Source organism: Pleurodeles waltl, chromosome 3_1, assembly GCF_031143425.1.
Source record: "Pleurodeles waltl isolate 20211129_DDA chromosome 3_1, aPleWal1.hap1.20221129, whole genome shotgun sequence".
In the NCBI taxonomy this organism is placed as follows: Eukaryota; Metazoa; Chordata; class Amphibia; order Caudata; family Salamandridae; genus Pleurodeles; species Pleurodeles waltl.
The window spans coordinates 45,151,892-45,174,452 of NC_090440.1; positions in this window are offsets into that span (position 1 = coordinate 45,151,892).

Here is a 22,561-nt window from a genome sequence, read left to right on the forward strand (position 1 = left end):
TCAGTTTGGCATTCATATTGTTCTTATTTCAGCTTGCATGAAAGCTCATTATCCTATTAATGTGCTCTTTCCAGCTTACAAACATTTCACCACTTTGACTTGGCCATAATAGTACATTATCCTCAAATTGGATCAACTGACTTGTTTAGGTACACTCTCTCTCATGCCCTGGGTGTGAAGCCTATGTGTCTGCCCGGCACTCATATGAGTTTTCTGGCGATAGGTTCCCAGTATGGTATAATGTCGGGACATTGCCAGACCACATGAAAGAAGTCCATGTCTGGATGGATGCAGCAGAAGCACTTGGACATGGGGAGTCTTCCTGCCCGCCATAGGCAGCGGGGTGTGAGGTATGTTGCATATATGTAGTTCATTTGAGTCAGTCAAAGTCTGGAGGATATTGCATTCTCCCTAGGGGCAAGACATGTGTCTCTCAAGTCACATTGTCACATTCCCCCACCCAAGCCTCTCATTTCTGTTTCAAGAATCAAACATGTCCAGTACATTGTTTATGAGGGAGCAACCTTTTCTCAGGTCAATCTGAAAGATCTGAACAGTGTGCGGCTAACTCATGCCTAATCTGGAGGTACTTATGATATTTTGTGTGCAAAGTTGAAAGTGTGTCTACAATTCATGCGAAAGCCCTCAGCAGCTCCACAGTGGCATCTGTTGCATCAGTTTGTGGACCCATCTTGTGAAGCAGAGCTCCGCTCGCCAGCATACTAGCACCATTTTGTAGGCTCTGTGTCAGTGGGGACATCAATATAAGTATCCTAGGACCTTGTCCAGGCCCCGAAGGCCAGCTCCATGCAATAGGCTGGGTCGCTCCAGACCCATTCATCCAGTCGTTGACAACCAAAAGCTGCGACACCCAATAATACAGCCTGACATCAGCCAGCCTCATCCAACCAAACAATGACTGACGGCATTTATCTGAGGTGATGCGTAGAGATCACCCTCTCCATAGGAACACCCAGAGTAGTTTATTGATGTGTTTAAACCAGGTGCTGGGGACTGGCAGTGGAATGTTTTGCAGGGTGTATAGGTGTTTCAGGAGTATCATCATCTTAACTAGGGCCAACCTTCCCAGTGTATTCAGCGGGAGACTGGTCCAGTTCTGTAAAGCTCTTTTTGTATCAACAAGCAGGGGATAAGGTTAAGGTGACGTGTGAGTTCTGGCATTACTGATATGTAGACTCCCAAGCATTTAAAACTCAAAAGGTGGATCGGGATTGTATTTAGCCAGCTCACTATTTCCATAGCACCTTCCAATGGAACCAGAAGAGGCTTCCTCAAAGACCCACAGAATATGTAGGACCCGGGAACCTGAAGATTGTGGCTGGATAAGTAAAAGGGGCACATCATCAGCGTACAGGGCTGTCCTATCCTCTGTACCCTCCCACCACCTCCAGCCCCACAACTGAGCATTGCAGCAGATAATTGTGACAGCCTTGCCTTGTTCCTCTGCGGATCGGAAAGGGGGTGGAGAGTGCTCAGTTAATTAGGACATGAGCAGAGGGCTCCTCACAAATAAGTTGAAACATATCTGTGATATTTAGGGCCAAAAGAGCGCACTGGGATGAAATATCTGTTGGAGGTGAGTGCCACGTTACCTCATCTGTTGCAGTGGCTAGAGCCTCTATTAGGCATAAAACTGCATTGACGGGATGGAGATATATAAGATGTGGTATCACTCGCTGAAGCCTGTCCAAATTCCTGTTTCTCAGGAATTTGGCAAAAATCTTGAGTTCCATGTTTATCAGTGAGATGGGCAGGTAGAAACCACAGATATCAACAGCCTGGCCCCATTTGGGAAGGACCACTATGGTGGCCAAATCCAGTTCTTGGGGAAAGGATACCTGTTGTGCTTCAGTGTAGAGGTTTGCCAAGTGCGGCTTAAGGGTGGTTTACTGCCACAGTAGTATTCCAGGGGGAAGCCATTGGATCCCTGTTTTTTCCCGGCATTCAGATTTTGTATGGCCGTCCCCATTTCAGCTACTGTGATGACATTCTCAAGATCGGGTCTCTGAAGAAATGTTAGTCAGGGCATGGGTATTTCCTTAAGCCATAGACTGATTTGTTCATGTTTGGGCTGGGGGTGAGGAGCATACAGCTCCTGGTAGTAGGCAGTGAATGCCTCCGCAATGTCCTCCGTGGTGGAAATATAGTGCCCCATGGAGTTAGTGATGCCAGGAATCATCCTAGACTGGACCTATTCTCCCCATGTCTAACCAGTAGAGGAGTTTTCCATTTTTGTCTCCCTGCTCATACACCCTTTTGGTGGAGGCTCTCCAACACTGGCGGGCCTCGTCGAACGCCAGCTGTCGTAGTGATGCTATGTCGAATTCAATTGACTATGTATTCACTCAAGGACTCCTGTAAGCCAGTGTTTCTCCAGTTTTAGTATTCAGGTTACCTTCGAAGGTACAATTTGGTGACTCCCCTCTAGTCATGGCTTGAAAGCTGCACAGAGCACCCTCACGAAGGCTACTGAGCCAGAGGTTGTCTCAAAGTAAAGTTCAAGCTCTTTCCAGATATGTTCCCTGGACAGCTCATCCATGATATACAATGAAGTGAGCTGCACATCGGGCGCCTGAACCGATCCGGTGACCCAAAGCCAAAAGTCACTGGGGAATGGTCAGCAATGCCTCTTATGAGTATGTGTGTTGCAGTTCTATGGGGCAAGTCTATAGCTGGGAGGAGTAATAGATCTATATGCAAGAGAATCTTGGTCAATGCCAACATGTGCGTGTATTTTCTGTCAGTTGTATGCCAGGTTCTCCACACATTGTACGGGCTGAAGGAGTCCATCCAGAACTCCAAGGCATTGTGACCCTTGCAGCCGGTGCTCCAACTGGAGACCAGAGGAGTCCAGCTTCTGGCGAGGTGTCATGCTGAAGTCCCTTAATATAATGATGGTGTCATGAAGGAACCCTGTGGCGACCTCTGTATGCATCGCAAGAATAAATGAGGTGGGATATAGATGCTCAGGAGGTTATGTTGTTTCCCCTCTAGTGCACCTTACACCACCACACAGCAGCCCAGTGGATCTAAGCATGTGTTAGTCACCACCAAGGGGGAGGGTTTTTGCAGCACCATTGTTACCCCTCTGGATCCCCTGACATGCCCAGCATGAAAGACCCAGTGTTAGAAATGGAATTCCTGGTTTGTTGAGATAGGCACCCAGGTCAGGCAGAAACCACCACTCTAGTCAGGGTAAGTTAAGTACACACTAAAGGATAACCTGTGCTTACCTTCTGGTAGCTTGGCACAGAGCAGTCAGGCGTATCTAAAGAGGCAACGTGTAAAGTATTTGTGCAACACACACACAGAGACACAATGAATGCACCACAAAAATACTCCACGCAGGCTTATAAAATAGAGAATATTTATCTGAGCAAAATAAGACCAAAACAACAAAAATCCAATCAGTAGTCGAGATATGAATTGTTAAAGAATAAATGCAAAAATAGTGCTTAGAAGTCACTAGTGGTCAAAAGATTACTTGAGGTCGCAAGGACTGGTGCAAATCCAAAGTTCAGGCTGACCGGGATGGTGCTACAGGACCCACACAGGGTCCTCTGAGAAAGTACCTTGTGTGGAGCAAACTGTTGCCATCAAGAACACAATTTGTTGTCATCTAGCTGTGCAAAGGGAGTCCCGCGCCATCGTCGAGCTCCGCTGAAGTGAATGCAACGCATCTGCACAGGCTTTGAATCCCCTGTTGTTGAGCAGCCTCTGCGTTGGCATCAAAGACTGATGCAGCGGAATTTCTCCTACAGTTGATGCAATGTGCCGGTTTTCACAGAAATCAGCTGCAGAACCCAGTTTTGAGGCCTAGAGCTTGGGAAGGGAACCTCAGGCAAGGGTAAGACTCACATAAGGCAGAGCCCAGCAGCACCAGCAGAAGTGTAAGAAGTCTTTTGTGTCCCAGAGACTTCAGACAACATGAGGCAAGCAAGCAAACCCTTGGAGATCACTTGGAGGGAAGACAGATTCCTTCCAACAGACTCAGGGAGCAGCAGGCATCCGGGCAACAAGCAGAAAAGCAGTCGTTCCAGAAAAGCAGTCCAGTTGAGTCCTTTAAGCAGCACAACAGTCCTTCTGACAGAGGTTCAGTTCAAGATCCTGAAGTGTCTGATTTTAAGGGGTCAGAGTACTTATACCCAAAAGTGCCTTTGATACAGGGGATGACTTCAACAGAACTCTCCGAAGTGCACGAGGATCCCTTTCAACCCAGTCCTGTCTGCCAGTCTAGTTCTGAGGACAGGACACTAACTATTTGAGTGAAGTGTGAGCCCTCCCATCCTTCCTGCCCAGGAAGACCTGAGTGTCCTGTGTTGTGGCTGTCTAGAGCAGTGGTTCCCAATCTGCATGCTGCGGCAGCCTGGTAAACTGTCAAAACTAGCCAGGGGTGCCACACACAGTTTGGGAACCACTGATTTATAGTGTCTAAGTGAGTTAAAGGTTATGGGCCAGAGCTTCTCACAGTGCCTGTCGTGGGTCAAAAAGAGGTGATCAGCCTGTCCAACCTTTGGCCTTTCTGCAGAGCAATGTTCACATATGTGCCAATAGCAATGTCTATTTTATATGAAAGTGTCTGAAGTAGAAACACATAGATGTCAAAATACTGACAGCATAACAAGAAAATGGTATGTGTACAGGTGAGGAGAGAGAGGGTGGGTGGTTGTGTGGTGAAGGGGACCATACATACAAGTGTTGCATGCAAGACACAGTGAAAAACCAGTGACGAAGAGGAAAGAGATGACATCTAAGACGTGCAGAAGAGAATTTGAAATGCGGGGAAAAACAGAGTGTAAATGGCTAACAGTGAAAGACTGCAGATGAGAGTATTTTAAAGAGAGAACAGGAGCGATCAGATTGAGAAACTCTGAAGACCACTAGCCCTTTCACAAATCCTAGTAATGTTTAATTCACAATTACATCTTTCTAGACTCAAAATATTTTCAAATTTAATTATTCACAACACAATTTTTATTACTCATTTAGCTGGTACTATTAACAAGGATTGACAATGCCAATAGTTCTGACATGTTTTAAGTTTGTGTTCATTTTTTGTGATATGTCTAGATTTAATCATAGAAAATTCACAGAGAGCACTGAAGTACTACTTACTGCTTTGATTTACTTGCAAGACAGTGTCACTCAAAGTGTCACTCATTTGACAGTAGAATGTCAATCATACACACAATGAAAACATCAAAATGTCACACATAAGCAGTCTGAAACCTTGGCAGCTATGCACCCACATGGCATTACTAAGCATATTTTATGCTTCATGATGGTTTGGGAATCTAGAAGACAGATGAGACATATACCAATACTCACACAAAATCTCTCTTTCATTTTCTCCCCCTTTCCCCCTCTCTCTCTCTCTTCATCCTACTGAGGCTTCTTTCCCCTACTTGTAGGGCTTTTTTTGAAGGGTGGTTCCAGAGGCAACAGACACTTATTTCAGAAAAAGAAGGTGGGCGTTTAAAAAAGTCTAGTCAGCCAAATTAAAACAAAAACTGCAAATTTCGGCAGAATATGCCTTAAAAAGGCCACAGTGTTCAGCAATCCTTCACAGGTGGGAAAACCGAATTGCCTCACTGACTTTGCACTGCATAATGATTATAATACCTTCATCGACTTCATCCCAATTACCTTCAGGCAGAAAAATTGAAGTACTCCAGAAGACAGACTTACATCTCCCCACCCGCCCAAAAAACATAAGATAATGGCGAGCCACGGCCAACTTCCAATAGGTCAAGGGAGCCGTGGGTAACTACTGGTCTACAGGGAATGCACACATGTAGCTATCACCCAGCCCACAAGTGTATTTGAGACAATCTATCAGGCACACAGAGTAGTAAATACAGAGAAATGCCCACTTTCTAACTTTCTATACATTATGCTATGTAAGGGCCAGCATGGATTTAATCAAATTCTCCTTTTGACTCCAACAACTGCATTGTGTGTACTATGGGCATGGAGTCCTTATACACTAGTATTCCTCAACAACATGGCATTTCTGTCATACAGAAAACATTGACAAAAGAACACAACCCCATGCAGTACCCCCGTCCTTTATTATAGAATTGTTGACCTTAGCACTGACTGGTATTTTTTTTTTTGTTCAGTTATGAGTTTTACTAACAAATAAAGGTGCCTTCTATGGGAGCTGTTTTTGCTCCCAATTTTGCAATAATGTTCATGGATGATCTTGAACACAAAACTTTTCTTTCTACTTGCACCCCATTCTGCAGCCATATTCTGATAATACATTATTATAATAGATGATAATAGATTATATTTTTTTAATTTGGCGGGGCTCCACAAAAACTTTGAGTGAATTTCAAGAGTAGCTCAATGTCAAATGTAAGGGTCTCAGGCTTACACTGACACATAGTAAGGAAGAAATGTGTTTCCTTGATCTTATGAATAGACTAAAGGATGGAGAATTGTATATATCTTTATATAGGAAACCGACAGAAAGAAACACTTTGTTGGCTTATTCAAGTCATCACACCAGATTCACTCCCTTACTCCCTTACTCCCAATGTTTATGTATTAGAAGAAATAGCTCCTCAAAGAAGTCTTTTTAAGAGAGACTGCCACTCTACTGAATAAATCTACTGCGAGGGGCTACCCACAGACATTGGTTAGACTGTCTATGAAGAGAGCCGGGTATTGCCCCAGAGAGGTTCTACTGGTACCAAAAGAAAGAACAGACAATGATAGACTAGTGTGTGAGTACATTGTCCCCTATTTCTAATTTAGTAAAAAAGAGTGTTCTGAAACATTGAGGGGGCTTCAATACAGGGAATACGACACTTGAATGCCCGCTCTTGGTGTTCTGCAAAAGTAAGAGCCTCAAGGATCATTAAGTAAGAGCCAGCATCCCTCTCATTAGGCCAAAAAAAATGTCTTGATCATTGGGGATCTGCTCCCTTGATTGACCACTATAAATGTAAAAATTGGAGTGTGTGTGACTTTACTTTTGATACTAAAGAATTTGTCTGCAATGATGTAAAAATGACTCTACAACAATTTTGAACTGTAACATCATCAATCTTATTTATGCTATTGTTTGTCCTTGCATTACAGTATCTATCGGACAAACTACACAAAAGGTCCACGTGTGGATTTGCTAGCATAGAAGCCGTCTATGCTGTAATGTCACTAGTGTTCCTCTGGTTGAACATTTTGAGGAATTTGGACACAATGAGAATGACCTGCATTGGCAAGCTATCAGTGTAATGAAACCACCAGCAAGGGGCGGGGATATTTCAAACATTCTAAACAAATAAGAACTGAATTGGATCCTATGGACCAATAGTCTACATACGGGCCTCAATAGGAAGGAGGATTGGACTTCATGATTATGAGCACTTATCCTCTAGTTAAAGCTCCTTGGCTGGGGTTGCCAATGGACTTGTGAACTTTCCAGTATTTCGCCCTTGATTTGCTTAATTATTTGAGTGCTTTCGTTAGTCCATGTCAATTTGTTGAAGTGTACCCCTGTTCCCTGTAACATAACATATCTTTTTTTTTTAATCCCTGTTCTTCCGCCTGCACTGTAAATGTGTCCACAATGTTGGACTTTGCGCACATTTCTATTATAATTTTCTTTCTTTTTTCTTATTGTTATGTTAATATTGGAAAAGTAGATGTCAATGTGCACCGTGATACGTTCACATATAAAAACAAAATCACACGGTATTATCCGATTCACCCGTCATGAACTCTCCATCGACCTGACTCAGAAGAATGTGGTCAGACAGGCTCTAAGACCTGGGTCTGAGATTATTGACTGACAAGTCATAGGTTTTGGCAGCACACACAGCAACACGCAGTGATCAAGCACCCCTCAGGTCGAACATCTGGGCACTGTCTCTCATTGTGTCCATGCAACGTCGAGACCCACCTGCATTTGTTATCAGGACCTTATTTATGACTCGAAGGCTACTGGTTACACTTTACCCAGAATGGAAAATTGAAATTGTTTTATTGTACCCAAAGAAATGTATAAAACACTGCTCAGGTCTATTAACCTCTGAGAGACAGTATGTAGGGAAATGCCTCCCTTGGCATGGTTACCCCCTAACTTTTTGCCTTTTGTTGATGCTAGTTATGATTGAAAGTGTGCTGGGATTCTGCTTACCAGGCCCTAGCACCAGTGTTCTTTCCCTAAACTGTACTTTTGTTCCCACGATTGGCACAGCCTTGGCACACAGATAAGTTCCTTGTAACTGGTACTCCTGGTACCGAGGGCCCTGTGGCCAGGGACGGTCTCTAAGGGCTGCAGCATGTAGTATGCCACCCCGGGGACCCCTCACTCAGCACATGCACACTGCCTCACAGCTTGTGTGTGCTGGTGAGGAGAAAATGACTAAGTCGACATGGCACTCCCTTGAGTGCCATACCCTCAACCCACTGCCTGTGGCATAGGTAAGTCACCCCTCTAGCACGCCTTACAGCCCTAAGGCAGGGTGCACTATACCACAAGTGAGGGCATAGTTGCATGAGCACTATGCCCCTACAGTATCTAAGCCAAACCTTAGACATTGTAAGTGCAGGGTAGCCATAAAGAGTAAATGGTCTGGGAGTCTGTCAGTTACGAACTCCACAGTTCCATAATGGCTACACTGAAATCTGGGAAGTTTGGTATCAAACTTCTCAGCACAATATATCCACACTAATGCCAGTGTGGGATTTATTGAAAAATGCACACAGAGGGCATCTTAGAGATGCCCCCTGTATACCAGTCCAAACACCAGTGTTAGGCTGACCAGTTCCTGCCAGCCTGCCACAACCAGACGGGTTTCTGGCCACGTGGAGTGAGTGCCTTTCTCACTCTGTGGCCAGGAACAAAGCCTGCACTGGGCGGAGGTGCTTCTCACCTCCCCTGCAGGAACTGTAACACCGGGCGGTGAGCCTCAAAGGCTCATGCCTGTTGTTACAGCGCCCCAGGGCATTCCAGCTAGTGGAGATGCCCGCACCTCCGGCACAGCCCCCTCTTTTGGCGGCAAGTCCGGAGGAGATAATGAGAAAAACAAGGAGGAGTCACCCACAAGTCAGGACAGCCCCTAAGGTGTCCTGAGCTGAGGTGACCCCTGCCTTAAGAAATCCTCCATCTTGGTTTTGGAGGATTCCCCCAATAGGAATAGGGATGTGTCCCCCTCCCCCCAGGGGCGAGGCACAAAGATGGTGTAGCCACCCTCCAGGGCAGTAGCCATTGGCTACTGGCCCCAGATCTAAACACACCCCTAAATTCAGTATTTGGGGGTGACCCTGAACCCAGGAAATCAGATTCCTGCAACCACCAACAAGAAGAAGGACTGCTGACCTGAAAGCCCTGCAGAGACGACGGAGACGACAACTGACTTGGCCCCACCCCTACCGGCTTGTCTCCAGACTCAAAGAACCTGCACAGCGATGCATCCAGCTGGTCCAGCGACCTCTGAGGACTCAGAGGACTGACCTGCACCTAAAGGACCAAGAACCTCCCGAGGAAGGCGGCTCTCTCCAGAAACAGCAACAAAGAAGCAACTTTAAAAAGACTCCAACTTCCCGCCAGAAGCGTGAGTCTTCACACTCTGCACCCGACACCCCCAGCTCAAGCTCAATGACGTGGACACCCTGAGTCGACCTCCCTGCATCCCCACAGCAACGCCTGCAGAGAGGATCCAGAGGCTCCCCCTGACCGCGACTGCCTGGTAAGAAAGGAACCCGATGCCTGGACCAAGCACTGCACCCGCAGCCCCCAGGACCGAGAGGAACCACCTACCAGTGCAGGAGTGACCAGCAGGCAGCCCTCATCCTAGCCCAGTTGGTGGCTGGCCCGAGAAGCCCCTCCTGTGCCCTGCCTGCATCACCAGAGTGACCCCCGGGTCCGTCCATTGTTTTCAAAACAAAACCCGACGCCTACTTTGCACACTGCACCTGGCCACCCCTGTGCCGCTGAGGGTGTGTTTTGTGTGCTTGTGTGTGTCCCCCCCAGTGCTCTACCAAACACCCCTGGTCTGCTCTCAGAGGACACAGGTACTTACCTGCTAGCAGACTGGAACCGGAGCACTCCTGTTCTCCATAGGCGCCAATGTGTTTTGGGCCCTCCTTTGACCTGTGCACCTGACTGGCCCTGTGTTGCTGGTGCTGTGGCTTTAGGGTTGCCTTGAACCCCCAAGGTGGGCTGCCTATGCCCAGAAGACTGACTGTGTAAGTGGTTTACTTACCTGAGAAACTAACGTTTACTTACCTCCCCTTGCAGAAGGTGAACCACCCTGCAAAGGTTCCCTGCGACCCAGACAGAAGCCAGAGACAATTTCCAAGACCACCGCCAGGAAATTAGACTCTCCTGATTGTCCCCCTTGTGTCCCACTCTGTCACCTTGTCCGCCTTGAACTGCCATTGCTCCCCTTCCTATGTCCCCCTGGACACTACACCTGTGCTACAAACAGACTGGAACAATACCCTGGACTTTCCCCCATCATCACCCCATTCCATTGCACTTTACCCTCAATTTGTTAGCACTACAATAAACACCCTAGGACAAAACTCGACTACGAGTATTACATGTATTGCAAATTTGTATTGATTGAAACAGCTACATCGATTGCAAATGAACTGTACATAGTGAGAGCATAGAATGAATGACAAGTTGCTGGCTGTTATAATCACATCACAACATTGTTCTCATTGTTCTCATTTCACCAACATCTGTAAAATGACAATCCAGTAAGTAGAGGAAACAAGTGAGTAATGCCAGCATGCCAATGTCACACAGAATACAACAACAGTCATAGAAATGTGAAGTTGCACTGTCTCACCTGTGTATCATTGGAAGTACTGACGGATCACTAATGTTCTGTTGTCCACATCTTCATCCTTTGCCTCCTCATCCTCACTGTCCTCAGGGTTCACTTCTGCCACAGGGGCATCTGCAGTCTCCTCCTCCTGCAAAAAAGGTACATGCCGTCTGAGGGCCAGGTTGTGCAACATGCAACATGCAGCATGCCACTACCATCTGGCAGACCTTCTCGGGTGAGTAGCACAGCGATCCCTGTCTGATGGAGGCACCTGAACCTGGCCTTCAGCAGGCCAAAGGTCCTCTCAATTATCCTTCTGGTTCGCCCATGTGCCTCATTATAATGTTCTTCAGCCCTTGTCCTGGCATTCCTAACAGGGGTCAGCAGCCACGATAGGTTTGGGTAGCCAGAGTCACCTGCAAGTATTGAGGGACAACATTTAGCCACACACTATCCTATTTGGCTAACAGATCCTATTTGGCTAACAGAAGAGGCATAAACAAACATACACTGGGTGGGGACCAAGGCTAACCCATAAGCCACACCCTGTGCCTCTGTAGTTGGGCCATCATATTTGGGATGCTGCTATTCCTCAGGACAAAGGCATCATGCACTGACCCTTAGCATTGATGTGGGAGATGTACTGGTCCGCCAGGCACACCATCTGCACATTTATGGAGTGGAAACTCTTACGATTCCTGTACACCTGTTCATTCTGCCAGAGGGGGGACAAACGCAATATGTGTACCATCAATTGCCCCAATAATATTGTGGATATGTCCCATTGCATAAAATCCAGCCTTAACAGTGGCCAAATCTTCCACCTGGGGGAAAGCAATGTAGCTGCACATTTGTTTTACCAGGGCGAACAAGACTCTTGCCAGCATGATTGAGAACTTTGGCTGGTACATTCCTGTTGCCAAGCCCACTGTCACTTGGAAAGAACCAGTTGCCAGGAAACGGAGCACTGATAGAACCTGCACAAGTGGGGGGATGACGGATAGCTGAGATCAGGTCAGGCTCCAATTGGGCACACAGCTCTGTGATTGTGGCCCTGTACAGTCTCTAGGTGAGGATAATGTGCCTGTCCTCCAGTGTAACTAAGTCCCCCAGGGGTCTGTACACGGGGGTATGTCTCCATCTCCTATTCATCCGCAGTGGTAGGTATCTAAGGGGCACAAGAGTGAGTAGGCTGTCACAATTTGAACAACTATACCACAACAGCAGTCCAAATCGTGCAATCATGTTTTGGGACAGTGTAATTGAAAAGAATGTGCCTATTTATCCTGTGACACAGCAATTATCTATAGGCCTGTTGACCACCCTCTGAAATGCGACCGCCTGTCCTGAGTGAAGGGACAGGTGGAAGTGAGGTAATTCCGCTGACGTTGTGCGCTGTGGCGGTAGGCGGTTGTGAACTACCGTTCAATTCCTCATTGGATAATATTGGGCCCTACGAGGTACAGTGGCCAATGGGGATGTACGCCGGTGGTGACGGTATACACCACCATGGACGTGACCGCCATTTTCTGTCTCAATCCTCACTTGTTTCCTGAACTTCCACAGGAGAAGACCTACACTGCATGTGCTGCTGTGACCTGTATCTGGAACCTACCATGGCCTGTGTGACCGGGGAAAGGGCCCCAGCCTTTACTTCTGAGGAGTTGAAGCAACTGGTGGATGGGGTCCTACCCCAGTACGGACTGCTGTATGGGCCCCCAGACCAAAAGGTGACTACACTGTGGGCACAATGCATGTGGCATGAATGCATGTAGATGTGTGTGAAGGCATCCTGTAAGGGTGGTTGGGGTGTGAGGGATTGTCTGTTGGCGGTGTACATGTTGTGAGCTGGCCTATGTGTGTGCCAATGGTGATGGAATCGGGTATGGTGGGCCATGTGTGCGACAGGCTGGACTGTTCGTTTAATGGAGTTCTCCCTTATAAATTACCTCTGCAGGTCAGCGCCCATCAAAAGAAGGGATTATGGCGTGCCATCGCCAAGGACGTGCGGCCCTGGGGGTCTATGAAAGGCAGACCACCCACTGTCAGAAACGGTGGGAGGACCTGAGACGCTGGGCCTGGAAGAGCACGGCGGACCAGCTGGGGATGGCCTCCCAATGAGGAAGGGGTGCCTGTCGGACCCTGACTCCCCTGATGGCCCGCATACTGTCGTTGGCGTACCCTGAACTGGATGGGCGCTTGAGGGAATCACAGCAGCCACAAGGGGGTGAGTACAGTGGGTATCTTTACAACTTATGGCTGATAGGGTGGTATCTGGGTGGTGGTTGTGTGTTAGTGGGTGCCCCTAAGGCCAGGCCAGACATAGCATCCTCTGAAGGGTAATGGTTGCATGGCAAATACAGGTAACCTAGCTTGTTAGTATTCACTTCTAGGCAGGGCTGCGTGAGTCCAAGGTGTGCTGCAGGTTGCGGTGTGTGCTCCTCCTCATGCCTTGGTGACTAGCCATTTCAGTGATAGTGCAATGCATAGTGTACAGGCCTGTTCCCTCTGTGTGAGGGTGCTGTGTACGGCAATGGTGGTTTTTGGCGCAGTCATTGACCAAGTGTATCCTTTGTCTCTCTCCCCCCTTTCTTGTTTTGTCATCCTATCCTTGTGTGCATTAGCGTTATCTGTCAGAGCAGCAGAGGCACCGGCGACAGAGGGAGCTGCATCCCACAGGACCCTGGAGGCAGAGTCCACTGACGCCAAGGAAACAAGTGGGACAGAGGACGAGGGGAGCACCACGGCAGAGACTGGAGGGGACAACACAGACTTTGAAGACCTCCTCCAATGGGAGCTCCCTGTTGGTGGCAGACACCTCTGTGACCACCCCAGCTGCAGGTACAGCCACGAGTTTCCCGTGCCCACTCTCCCAGGAGGGTGGGCATCTCCTTCGCCCCAGGCACCTCGGGCCCTGCCACAGTGAGCTCTGCTGCCCTGAGTGAGGAGGCTATTGACCTCATGAGATCCATCTCTGTACAGCAGTCAACCATTGTGAATGCCATCCAGGGGCTGGCATCCCAGATGCAGCAATGCAATGTATTCCTGGAGGGCATTCACGGTCGATTCAGGCTCTGGCCTCATCTCTGATGGCAGCAATTGTCCCTGTTTCTACCGACCCCCCTCCAACTATGACTTCCCAGTCCCATTCTCCTTAACCCCAACCCATCTCAAGCACACAGAGAGACAAGAATGCACACAAGGCAACACACAAGAGTGGCACAGGCAAACACAAGCACCAAACTTCATCCCACAGGCACTCACACAAACAAAATACCGTTACAGGCACAACAACATCCACAGCCACCACTGTATCCTCCTCCTCTTCCTCCACCTCCCTCCTAGTCACATCCACACTCACACCTGCATGCACTACATCTACATCCACTATCAGCATCACCACACCAAACAGAACACACACCACACTGGCAGACACCTCCACAAAATCCATGCACATGTCACCTGTGTCCTCTGCCACATGTCTGTCCCCCCCTCCTTAAAGGACACAAACGGAAGCACTCAGACACCCAACAGCCATCCACCTCACACCAGCATACAGCTCATGCACCTGCACCCACATCCAGCATACATACACCTCCAACAACCACTCCCTCATCCTCCACTCCCATTACTCCTCCCTCCTCCCGCCACAACGTCCCTAAAAAGCTTTTTCTTACCCAACTTTACCTCTTCCCTCCCCCGTCCTGCACATATGGGCAGGGTACCAAGGACACAGCCCAGCACCTGGGCCAAACAGACCATGGGGACAGTGGTAGCACCACCTAGTCGTGGTGGTACGGATACCAGACCTACTACACTGAAAGGGAAGGAGCCAGCACCACCAGGGATGAAAGGGAAGAGTCCTGCACCAGCTGTGAGGAAGAGGAAGGATCCTGCACCAGCTGTGAAGAAGGAGAAGGAGCCTGCACCAGCTGTGAAGAAGGGGAAGGAGCCTGCACCAGCTGTGAGGAAGGGGAAGGAGCCTGTACCACCAGGCAGAGAGGGGAAGAGCCCACCCACCCCTGCCAGGAAGGGTAAGGGATCCCCGACCCATGAACAGGAGGACACGAGGCACTCTACGCCAGCGGAAACTGTCAGGCTAACACTGCCACCACCACCACCAGCTGTCACGGGGACTCACCACCAGCTGTGGATGTGCAGCCATCAGTGAGTGCAGGGGCTGCCCAGGAGCCTCCTCCAACAATCACCACCATGCAGCCATCAGTGAGTGGGGCTGCCCAGGAGCCTCCTCCAACGACCACCACCACTCAGCCATCAGTGAGTGCAGGGGCTGCCCAGGAGCCTCGTCCAACCGCCACCACAGTGCAGCCATCACTGCCGGTGGACGCCATGTAGTTCACCCTCCAGGGGCTACTGTGCAGGCTGCCCCCTCCAGAACCAGTGGGATAGTCACCCACTCGAGAGACTGTGGCCTTGCACTCCCCAGGACAAAGAACTGGGCATTTTGCCCCCTCCAGAATCAGTGGGAAAGTCACTCACTCCAGAGTCTGTGGCCTTGCACTCCCCAGCAGAGAGATTTGGGCATGTTGCCCCCTCCAGAACTAGTGGGAAAGACACCCACGCCAGAGACTGTGGCCTTGCACTCCCCAGGACATAGCACTGGCCATGTTGCCCTCCCCAGAACCAGTGGGAAAGTCACCCACTCCAGAGACTGTGGCCATGTACTCCCCAGGACAAAGCAATGGGCATGTTGCCCCCTAAAGAACCAGTGGGCTTGTTCCTGCATCCAGCTGAGGTGTCCCTCCTCCCCCTGAGGTGCCTGCCTATTTGCAAAGGGATGCCCCTGCAGTTTTCTATCTGGATGTGGTCAGGATTCGAGTTGGGCCTTAGACTGTGCCCTGTGGGCCAAGTGGGCCCTTTGAAAATTGGACTGGGCAGTGTCCCTTTGTGCTCATGTGTACATATCAGTTTCATTGACAAATCGAATTATTAATTTTGATGTTGATCTGATTACAATCACTTTAGTAAATTCCTGTTGTCCTTGCATTATTCTTCCATTTTTCGGGGAAAATTGTTTTTCTTGTGCAGCAGGCTGGGTGTATGGTGTGTGTGTATGGTGTGTGTTGTGTGTGTATGTGTCACTCTCGTTTTCCTCCCACCCTCCCTTGTGTGCTAGGCGGCTGTACTCAACGTCGTCGTCTCTTCGTCAGCGTTGGTGTTCCAGGTGGAGCATTACATAGAAGATCATCTGGAAAACATGCAGTTCAGGTTCCATGGCGGCGTGGTTCTTCCCTGTGTCTCCAATGGTGAGTACTTTCACTTCTGAGCTCTGTTTCTGCCAGGCTTTTGTTGGCGTTGGTACCGCCCCAGAAAAGGTGGCGGAATGCTGTGTCATGATATGGTGGGCGGTACGTTGTCTTCTGCCTAGCTGTTGGCGGCTACCGCCGTGGTGGCTGTTGTTTCCGCCATGGCGGTTGGTGTGGTACATTAGCTGTCTATGGGAGTTCTCACCGCCATGGTCCTAATTTGGCGGTACTTACCGCCAGCCTGTTGGTTTATCACCCACCGCCAGGGTCATAATGAGGGCCTCAGTGTCGAAAACAAGCTTTGTAGGAAAATACCTGTGCCGCCAATGTGATGGCATCTGAAGCTAAACTAAGCATAAAATGGAGTCAGTGGTCAAGATGGAGTCAGTGGTTAAATACAGGTAGCATTACAATGGCACATTTCTGCTTACTCATTTTGCTGGCACACTTCGGGCACCACAGAGCAAATGCAGGCACCCTTGCACTTTGATGCAAAAGTGTTTTCGTTATGGCCAGAAAGACATCCCTCCCGGCCCAAAAACAAACCCTAGAGAAATATTCCTCTTTCAATGTGTGTGGCAAAATGCAGCACAAATGTAAACAGGAAATAACAAGGAGAAATTAATATGTTTCTCCTTGTTACGCCAGCCTCAGAGGGGTGCACCATTTTGACGCACAAAAAGCATTTAGTAAGTCTGGGTTTGCGTCAGAATACATGACGCAATGCATTGAAAGGCATTACGCAATTTGCGTGGATTTGTAAATCTGGACTAGCATTTTGCATCATGGCTCACCAAAAAAGTGTCACAACAACGACACAAAATGTTGTTTGTTTATCCTGAAGTTTCGCCAAATATAGGGCCTGATTACAACATTGGAGGAAGGTGTTAATCCGTCCCAAAAGTGGCGGATATACCACCATCCGTATTACAAGTCCATTATATCCTATGGAACTCGTAATACGGCTGGTGGTATATCCGTCACATTTGGGACGAATTAACACCTCCTCCGATGTTGTAATCAGGCCCATAGTTGCCACATTATATTCCTGTGTTACCAGTGACATTGGTGCTGGTTCTGTAGTTTCCTCCTCTTCAGAAATGGCATCCATCCTTTTTCCAAAATCATACTGTGCTTCTTTTCTCTCTCCTCAACACAGAATGAAGAAGAGTGAGAAGGCCCACAATCTCAGGGTCTTTTTTTTCATTAATCAAACTTGTGCTATTTACAAAGTTGGAAGGACATCTAAGTTGTCAATTAGTACAATCATTACTTTTAGTTTAGCATTTTTGGAGAGCCTGCTGAACCAGGCTTGGAAACTGCTGACCAGAAACAGGAATCCCCACTTTTGCTGATATGTTTTTTATAGATTTGGAGGTAGAACTTCATCGTTCAGGTCAGTGAGCATCAGTATGGTTCCATGAGCACTCTAGATTAAAGAAAAACAGCATTCACAGTAACTGCACAAGTATCAATAATTTGATGATAAATACTTCTGCAGCAGTTACTTTGAGATAGAAACAAGATGTTTCATATAATAAAACCTTTTAAAAGTGTTAAATCATTTCTGAGGCTTCAAACTCAGGTCCATTAACCATGTGTATTTCTTTAACTAAGCGCACTATAAATATATGTTGTAGGGAACAAAGTAAGCACAAGCTTGAAGCTCACTGATCCACCAGGAAAAGTTAATCTTAGCCCAAATATGGGCTATATAGATGGCTTGAAGACCCAAAATAATCACCCAAAAGATTGAATTGGTTCATATCTGTTTATGCCTCCTCTTGAAAAAAGGTGAGTCCTTGCTCTAATTTTGAACCATTACAAAGTACATCACTTTTCACCTGCTTCACTGTGGGATGCTCTATGAGGACCTTCAATGCTTATAGAACGAGAGGTATAGCACCCAGATGCTAATCCCTCATCCATACCAACAGAGATGTATGACTACGATTTTGGAATTTGAGTTAAAACACAGTGCTTCATACTTGGTAAAATGTGGTGCTGATTAAGAGATGAAAAAGCAAACTACGCAAACCAGATTTATCAAGGTTTTGTGTCGCCCTTGCACCAAACAAGGGGGTGCAAGAGTGATGCAAAACCTAAGTGAGATTTATCAGACCAGGCAAGGCCACCTTGCATGGCACTGTATGGCTTGATAAATCTAGAGTAATGCAAGACAGCACAAATCACTACCTTGTGTTACTCTGCCCCAGCGAGGCTTTCCATGTGTGAAGCATGGGTGTTCCCATGCATCCACCCATGGATTTTGCCACAATTCCAGATTTACCATTAGTGATAGACCTGGCAATGTGTCAAAATGCTCCGCCTCCCTAAGTGAGGCGTAACGAGGAGAAATATGACTATTTCTCCTCATTTGTTTCTTTTTCTATGTGGCAGCGTTCTGCAGCATGCATAGGATGAGGAAAATGCCTCTCAGGATTGTTTTTGTTCAGGAAGATATCCCTTCCTGCACAAAAACATTCCTGCCTCCAATGCAGGTACCCTTGCACCAGTCAAGGGTGCCTGCATAGGTTCTAGGCAGCCAGAAGTGTGCCAGCGCTGGGAAAGGACAGGAATGTGCCATATGATGTTAAATACAGCACATTCCTGCAGTTTAACTTTCACACAGCGTAGCACAGCAAGATGGCTGGCTATGTTGCACTGCATGAAAAATTATAAATCTCCCCAAATCTCATCAGGCCTGAATTCACACACTCCACCTATGCCATGTAAATCCCACTAAAGCATTCAAGAAAAGGATTAGAATGCATAAATAACAATGACAATTCATATAGAATACTCCAGCCCAGGACTGAACAGGTCTTGCAAAAGGAGCACCAGTAATGAGCTGAAGGAGTACTAGGAATCCCACCCACAACTAAGAGAACATGGGAGGGATGGTCATGTGCAAGTGAAGGAAGATGGGAGAGGAGAATGCCAAATAAGTGTTGGCAGTAATCCCTTGGGCATCATGCAAGAGTACATGAAGAATCCATCTTCTCCCTAATAAGGCATAGATGAGCAAAACACACCAGTAACTGCAGGGAAGAAAAAGGGAAGAAAGGGATTACACAATAAAGGGGTGAAATAGTAAAACAGTGGGTGAACTAATGCTTGAGAAACCATACAACTAGCATTTCAGAAGCAACTAGCAACGTCCACTGGCACTTCTTAAGCTTCATCTGAAGCACCCATCTTCCCTCTGTGTCTTGCTCTGTTCGGACCTATCTGACCTGCAATTCTATCCTAGTCTTTCTGTTCCCAGCTGCCACTGTCCTCCCTTCTTCTGTCTCTCTGTGCTTCTTTTGCTGCTTTCTTTTACATGAGATCAAAGTGTATTTTCTAATTTTTCTCAAGGATCTCTCCCAGTGATTCCTGACAGTAACCCTCTCCAGCAAAAACCTTTTTCCTTCAACTTAGTGTTCAGCTTGTTTGGAAATCTCTTCATGCAACTCTTTTGTCGTATGAGGTGCATGCACCAAGGAAGTTGGTTTCGAGGACCTATGTAACTAATCATGTATATACAAACCAAAGACTTATTGATTGTAGCAACCCCCATGTGTATCTGAAGTTTCAGACAGTTTCCACTTCAGGTCCCATTACAGTATTAGTTATCCAAGAACCTACTGTCAGGATGCATTAAGCATGTGCGCAGTAGCAGATGGGAGTGATGGAGTTTTCTGTCTCTCATCGTCTCCACCTGTGGCCACATAGACAGGAATAGGAGGGCCCATGATAGAAATAGGGAAGGAGGAATGGGTTGGTGACAAGACACTAGACTTCACCACTCTGACTCTTCAAACTCTTCACTATTGTTAATCAGGGATTTATGCAGCATGTAGTCGAGAGCTACAATAAAAATATCTGTCCTAATCCTTGCTATTGAAGGTTCTATGTTTGACTGTAATAGTGAATTGATATACATTAGTAATATCTCTGTGTAACCAACTCTCAGTACTTTGATGGGGATATTGAAATTCTAAACACAAAGAATAAGCACCTCAAGGTTATTTCTACCTTCCAAGCAGGAGGCAACTCACGCTTTACTGATGAATTTGTAATAAATCATTGAACAGGCAAGAGACCAACAAAACATGTAGAAAATTTAGGATGCAAGCCGAGAGCATCAACTTGCCAATAGATAACCACACCAATTTAAACAACGTAGTACTGAGGAGCAGGGACTCAGTCCACACCAGTAAACCTGACTAAACAACAGTGCTAATTTTGTAGCCGTGGGCTATCCAGGAAATGAAACAATCAATTATCATCCATAAGACACCATACCCCTATTGCACGGGTAGTTTAATATTAAAAACCATTGATAATCTTGACCAGTGTTATGTTGCCAATGCTTCTAATAATGGTACTGTCATACAAAGTATCAAATTGCTTTGAATACAGGTGACACTGTTAATTGCACTCCCTTTGTTTAAGCTACAAGAAAAAGAGGTTACCAAGTCTAAAGTCTTTTGTACAACAGAATGTCAAGCAAAAAGAGTGCTGGGACACAACTGTATCTCAGTGTCCTGTATCTCCATTAGAGGGATGGACATATTTTGTTCATTAAACAGATCACCATTATATCTCTACCTTTGTAGAGGAACTGCCTTTAATAATTTTCTTGATTTACTTTGTAATGATCTTGCTGGATCTGTCTTAAAAGTGTTTGAGCAAGTACTCCATTCTTAAACTGTAGGGCAAGAATTGTGGGGGTGTTATTCAGGTCTACAATACCTTCTTATTCCTGCTGAGAAGCGCATCTGTCTTTCCTTGTTTGCTCCCATATCTTTAAGTGGTATGGTAATGAAAACATGAAAAGAATATGACCAAGACACATGCCTACTGTTCTTCTTCTTTCTCTTCCATGCCTTGTAAGAGCTAGCCCTGGAAGTCTCACCTAATCCCTTTGTGCCTCAACCACCACTGTTCTGCTACAGCAATCTCCACTTGCTATCTTTGCTGTGCTGCTTTATTTTACCGCCTTGGGATCCCCATGAGATCATAGTGTCTTTTCCTGTTTTTCTCAGGGATCTCTACTCATGATTCCTGACACAGTAATAGATCTGTTTCTATAGATTTGTGAGACTAAACTGTGCTTCTCTACTGTGGAAAATATAACTTCTTTGAAATTCAACACCACCATCTTCACACATCCCCCTCACAAGACAATGTCCGATATGCTGGTACAGGTCATTTGGACAAAAATGAAAAAGGTTAGCATATGCAAATCTACTTTTGATCATTCTACTCCATGTATAATTAAGCATGCGTAACTGGTTTTGCACATGAGTATGCCTGGAAAATTGTGATTGTCACAGCTACTCTTGAAATTCAAGATAAATAATAATTCTACTCCAAACATAGGTGAAAAGTTATAATTTGGGGTCAGACTCATACGCTCATTGTGATTTGAAGTTAGAACAAATCTACAGTTGGTTCATATTCTGGTAGATACTTTGACACATACATGACAGAAATTAAAAATATGCTACAGCACAGTGCTTGGACAAAATATTGAAAATGAAATACTGTGATACAAAAGTGTTGTTACAGAAATATCATGATGTCAAATATATCATGGACAGAATTATAGAAACAAGGAAGATAATTTCCAGTTTTTAATACTGTGTGTAAAACATATTGTTTACTAAAATATGATATATAATGTAGTTTTTACAATATTTATGTTAAATTGTTAGGCTATTTTTTAAATGTATTTTATGTACCTATGTTAAAACTAGGTAGATGGTATGTACAGTTATTAAAAAAAACTGATTTTAATGATTATTATATTTAATTATGAAATTATTTTTTAAAATAAGAAATATATGTTTAATCATTCTATTAGTAGTGGAATATTGAGTTTATGGGGGAAATTGTAGAGAGATTTTTAAAATATATCTAAATAATTACTTTTTTCTAAATAATTATTTTTCATATTTTCAATTTGAATTTTACATTTTTATTTACTGTTATATTTTGTAAATTATAGATTTAACACATGCATCTGTAACATTTTAAATTGCTTTTGTTGTTTTTGATAATGTTCCAATCATTTTATTAATTTAATTTAGGTTAAAAAATGGTGTTTAATTTTATAGTTTACATTTATTTAGAAGTTATTTTATTTACGCTTATGATAAGGTATTTGTGTATATATTTTGTGTTAATGTTTACTGAAATTCAAACACATTTGATACATTTATCTATGTATTATTACAATATTTAAGATTCATTTTGAACTCAAAGATTAAATACTGAAAATTTGTATTTCTTTGTTTGATAATTGTTTAGTCTTTTAACACAATTTTAAATAAATTCTTAATTAATTTACATTTTTAAATTCATCTCTAAATGTATTCATGTTTCAATTGTATGTATTTGTGTTGTTAGTGAATCTATATACTGTCTTAATTGTTAGAGTTTATAAATGTATGTATTTAAAAAAAATCTTATTTACTATAAATGTATTTAAAA